Raw genomic sequence first — 6000 nt, 5'->3', positions numbered from 1 at the left:
TTCATTCCTTTTTATGGCTGAGTAGTATTCCATCATATATACATATATATATCTCACAGTTTCTTTATCCACTCATTGATTGATGGGGATTTGGGTTGGTTACCATGATTTTGCAAGTGTGAATTGTGCTGCTATAAACATGTGTGTGCAAGTATCTTTTTCAAATAATAACTTCTCTTCCTCTGGGTAGATAACCAGTAGTGGGATTGCTGGATGAAATGGTAGTTCTACTTTTAGTTCTTTAAGGAATGTCCACACTGTTTTTGTAGCAGCTGTACTAGTTTACATTCCCACCAGCAAACCCTGGCTTTCTTGATGCTTGTCAAAGAGGCCCAGGTGGTAGCTGCCCCAGGGCCTTTGCATGTGCTGCTTGCTCCACTGAGAACCCTGCTCTTTCACACAGCCATGTGGTCCACTCCCTCACTCCACTCTGGTGTCTGCCCAGCTATATTCTCCTCAAAGAGGCCTTTCCCAGCCACTCTGTCTGATATGGACTCCTCTCTCCCATGTCACTGTTTCTGAGCTCCTTCTCCTACTTTATCTTTCTTTATAACCCTCCTCTCTCTATCACTCTCTCTAGAACTGTCTGTCTTCCCTACTAAAAGGTAAATCCTATGAGGACTAAGATTGTTTTGTTCAGTGCCAACAACAGTGCTTGGCACAGAGTTCAATAAATATTTGTTAATTGAAATGCACACACACACACGCACACACATATGGTTATTTATATGATTACTTCCTTTTGGATGTCACGGACAGTTAAGGGTAAGTGGTGACTTCCCACGTAGCTGTAGTTTACCTAGAACACGGATTTGTGCATTTTTACAGAGCCACCCACATCTCTCATATCTTTATGCCTGAAAGAGAAATTGGTCTTCAGCTCCCACAAGTCCTGTCAAGCTGGAAGAGAAATTGTGAACCAACTGTGTAATTTCATTGAAAATACAAATCCTCCAACACAGCCCCTTTCAATCACAAAAGGATCTTTTTGTGCTCTCAAATGCGAGGCACCATTGTCCCTGTTGGGTATGTGGGACACTGTTAGGTGCTGGTTGATTATAGCAAACTCTTACCTGGCATTCTTACTTAATCAACTATTTCTAGCACATACCCAAATTTCCTGTTTTTTAAAGTGATCATGTTCTTTTGCCCTTGGTACTTATTTTAGTGTTTTAAAACATACATTTTTGAAAAAGCTGATAGAATATATCTTTTTTTTTTTTTTTTTTTTTTTTTTGCAAATTCTCTCCTGCTTTTTGTTTTGTTTTCTCTTTCCTCTTCCCCCTCTTATAACCAGTCTCATAAAGGGCGTAGCTATCCCTTAGGACTCTCCTTATGCTCTAAAGTTTCTGAACTGTTCAACTCACCCCTTTGGGACTATTCTACCACTGGTGAGAAGCTTGGAAGCAAATGGGAATCTCCTGGAAAGGTTTAACAACACTGATGGCTGGGTGCCAACCTGAGAGATCCTGATTTAGTTGGTCTGGGGTGCTGCCTGGGCATTGAGATTAGAAACCTCTCCAGGTGACTCTAAGGTGTTGCTGGTGTCGACAGTCATCACATATAGTCCCTCTCTTTAGAGTCTTTAGAACTTAAAAATCAACTCCACTGGTCGGGTGTGGTGGCTCATGCCTGTAATCTCAGCACTTGGGAGGCTGAGGCAGGCGGATCGCCTGTGGTCAGGAGTTCGAGACCAGCCTGGCCAACATGGCAAAATCCTGTCTCTACTAAAACTACAAAAATTAGCCGGGCATGGTGGCCCATGCCTGTAATCCCAGCTACTCAGGAGGCTGAGGCAGGAGAATCGCTTGAATCCGGGAGGCGGAGGTTGCAGCCGAAATCACTCCATTGCGCTCCAGCCTGGGCTACAGAGTGAGACTTTATCAAAAAAAAAAAAAAAAAAAAATCAACTCCATAGACTCCTTGAAATTTTCCATACTTCTTAAACTCACAAAGACTTGCCTTTTGCTTGATGACTCAGTTTTCATAAGAACACCCACCAAAGGAAATGTCTCCTTACTTGATTTTAGATTTTTTTGGGAGTTTGCAAAGCCATTTTTGTGTGTTATTTTCCTGGCTCCTCCCAACATCACTGTGAGGTGGGCATTCAGGACTGAGATGAGGCAATGGAGCTACAGCAGTGCTCTACAGAGTTAGGCTAGGGCTGCCAAACTGAGGAGAATAAACAAAGAAACACAACAAAAAATAACTCCGTCTCAAAACAAAAAACAAACAAAAAAACCCACTCACACAGGACACCCATTTAAACTGAAATTTTAGATAAACAACAATTAAGTTTTTAGTATATTTTGTGCAGTAGTTGGGATATATATATTAAAAAATGGTTTTTCTAACTGAAATTCCAATTTAACTGGGCCTCTTCTATTTCATATGGCAACTCCACACTCAGCGCTGACTCGTCTTCTGAAGCTCAGGCCAGCATCTTATGCCCTTCTCTTTCCTGCCTATGACCTCCAGCAGCTTGACTACATCGCTTTTGGAAGACATTCTTCCTCTCCATTGCATGGGTAGCCGTCATGCTCAAAAAGAACCTCTTCTGTATGTCAGCATCATTTGCATGTCCTTTTGTTCCCCCCATCCTTATCTCCTTTCTGTGGCCTCAATTATTGATAAGGTCAAGCTGGTTTAAAAAACACAACCCAACATTTACTTGCCTTTTGCTTGATGACTCGGTTTTCATAACAACACAAAACAAAGGAAATGTCTCCTTATTTGATTTTAGATTTTTGGGGAATTTGCAAAGCCATTTCTGTGTGTTATTTCCTTGGCTCTGCCCAACATCCCTGTGAGGTGGGCACAAGACCTGTGGAGATAGGCATTATTTCCTAGGTACTCACATAGGACTAATTCAATCTGAGGATGAAAGAGGAATGGTTTGGAGGGATTAAGAGACTCCTGAGGTCATACAGCTTGGAAGTGCCAAAGTTGGGATTTGAACCTGGGACTGTCTGACACCAGGGCCTTTTTTTTCTTAATTAGCATGCTAGGAAAACAAGAAGATGGTACTGAGGGCCTGGTGGCTTAGCTATTCAAGTTTTCCAGATTTGCTCAATTTGGCTTTCTGCAACTCCTGGGGTGTGGAACAATCATTGGATAAACGTTTTTCCATTCCATGTGGGTGACTTGAGAGATTAAAAGTGTTGACAATATAGCAACCCATAAGATGCATACATATTCTTGGAAACCTTATTTTTAACCCTGAAAAAAAAAAAAGTTGTCACCACAAGGTTCTGGAAGAAAGATTTCAGCAGTCATTGCCAGCAAAGTCAACACTAAATCAACCCAGGGACATGTTCTTTAAACACATTTGCTGAGGCTAAGGGGCAAATAGTTTATGCTGATTCTGGGTAACTGGCCACAAATATGTGTCAAAGAGGCTTTTTTCCAAGTGTTCAGTATCTTGTTTGGTATAAGCTTCTCCTGTGCTTTAGCCCTCTGTAAATATTTGTGCAATTAATGTATGCTGGCAAATGTCTCAAGAGGAAAGCAGGCTACATTATGCCAAGCAAAATTGTAATTAGCAACACAAAAGAAAAAGAATTTGTCTCTTTCATCTCAGTGCTTAAAAACTGTCAGCACTTAAGGCAGCTGGAAGCTTCAGAAAAGATAATTTGCAAAAGCTGATTTTCCTAAGCATTTGAGAATGTGTCCTATACCCTAATATATTAAAAAAATAAAAAAAAAAAACCACACGTTCACTTGAGAATTCTGTGTTCCCTTCACTACTTAACATTAATCTAGTTAATTACAAAAGGTACTGTAGAGAAAAGTTCCTTTAAAAATGTCAACCTCAAAATGTTGTTAAGGGGAGCATTTTGCATTGTGGCACCTATGAGGCACTGGAGGAGAGGGAATACACGAGTGGCCCATCTTGTCTAGAAATGATTGCCTAAGTGATGCAATCGAGAGGAAGAGAAAGAGGTGCGCCTGCTGACACCAGCTGGAGAAGCCAGTGCACCTGGACCCATGCACTGAAAGCTATCTGCTGATCCACCCCTCCCTCACACTTCGCAGCCTTCCTCAAACCAGCCTGTCAACATGGGTTTGGTGTTTCTGTGCAGCCTCTGGAAGTTCCTGGACAAGAACGCTCCAGTACTGAACTCATTTATGCCCTCAATCCTTTGCTATTCAATCTGGGGATAGGATGGCTAGCTGGGTCTGCGAACAGCCAATGCACTGCTGGCCCCTGGGTGATCTTTTCCGGCTGTTTAATTTGGGCTTTGCTGCCACTCCTGCGGATTTTTGGTATCAGAATAAAGCATGTTGTCTGAGGACCACCTGCCTCAGAATATCTAGGAAGGTTGGTTAAACATGCAGATTCCTGGTCTCCACCCCAGACCTATTGATTTGCAATGAGGATGCGGTGGGGCATAGTGATTTCCTTCCTAAACAGATCTTCCAGGAATTCTCAGGCCGTCTTCTGCCTGCTAACCTTAATTTCCTCTCCACCACCATCCCTTCAGCCTTTTTGGGAGGCTGGAATGGAAGATGATGAAAATATTTCCTTTGGAACCCCTCTCGGACTCCCCAGGCAGGATGCACCCCCTCTGTATTCCTGGGTAATGTGCACATGACTCTGTTACAGCCACTAAGCCCTGGAGGGATTTGTTCACCTCCTTTGAGATAAGCATCCTTTCTTGGTCATCTTTTTACCCTCATCCTAATATAACATCTGGCATCTAGTAGGACTCTTCGAATGTTTGCTGAATAAAGCAATCGCTGATCTAATCCCTTCACTTCTGAGAGACCTCAGGTTGAAAGCATAGACTGAAGAGCATGACCAAGGAAGAGACCTGGAGGTAGAAAGAGCAAGTGGAGGCATCCAGGAGGGCATCTTCCATTCTTGCCCCTCCATGAGCCTCATGTCATCGTCATCATCATCATTCATCACCATCATCTTTGATATCCACTACTCATCCATTACTTTGTAACCGAGTAGCTTAGCTTCAAATACTGTTTTCAGAACCTTTTTTTTCTTTCCTTTCCCACCTTATGCTCCCATGCCTATGCACATTTATTTACCTAGATTCTTGTTACGCTCACACCATGCCCACTTATCTTGTCATGTATTTCCTTAGAAGCTTCAGGGGCCGAATCCTGATATGGATGAGGCATCTCTGGAATTCTCTCCCGAGTAGAAGATGACTTCAAGGATGGAGTTCACTTCCAGCGAGACATTAACTGCACGATTGACTGCAATTAATTTGTAACCTGGTTGGGCCCAAGATGGCACTGGCCCCTTTGCCAGTTGGAATAATAATTCAAGATAAGCCATCGGAGTGAAACATGCCACCTGGCACCTCCTAGCCCCTCCTACCTCTCTGTATTCCAAGCCTCTATTCTTAAACCGTTGCCCTCTCTCCAGAAATTGAAAAGGTGGCAGTTTTCCGAAAGGATTCTGACCTTTTCCCCTTGCTGGCAATGGATAATAAAATTCTCTCTCTTTTGATCACACCTCGTTCTTGTTATTTTGGCTTCTTTCTATAAGTGGTGAGCAGCTAGACCCTCTTTTGGTTACAACTTTGTGCCAGGCATTACACTAAGCACTTCCTATATATTATCTCATTAATCTTCACATTACCATCCTCATATGTAGATGAGGAAACTGAAGGACGGCCTAAGGTTATGTGAGTATTAAATGGTTAAATGACAGAGTTAGGATTAGAACTTGGATCAGACTCAGAGCCTAATTTTTAAACATGAATGGTTAAAAGCACCTCTGCTAAAAAGTTTGATGCTGTACTAATTGAGATCTGCTTTAAATAGCTGAAGCTAGAACTAGCAACGGAGACCAAACCTATCTTACCATTTACACTTTCCTCTTTACTAAATCTTACACTATTTACTTGGGCCAGACCCTTAAAGCTTGAGAAATGCGCAGCCTTGTTTATTTGCAGCCATAACCCCATGTGCCTTCCAAATTTAAATTCTTTGACACAGTTTGGCTTTAAATGATTACAACAAATTTGTTAGAAAACT

This window comes from Macaca fascicularis, chromosome 9, assembly GCF_037993035.2.
Source record: "Macaca fascicularis isolate 582-1 chromosome 9, T2T-MFA8v1.1".
Lineage (NCBI taxonomy): Eukaryota > Metazoa > Chordata > Mammalia > Primates > Cercopithecidae > Macaca > Macaca fascicularis.
The sequence above is the reverse complement of the archived record's forward strand: the minus strand, read 5'-3'. Positions refer to the sequence as shown.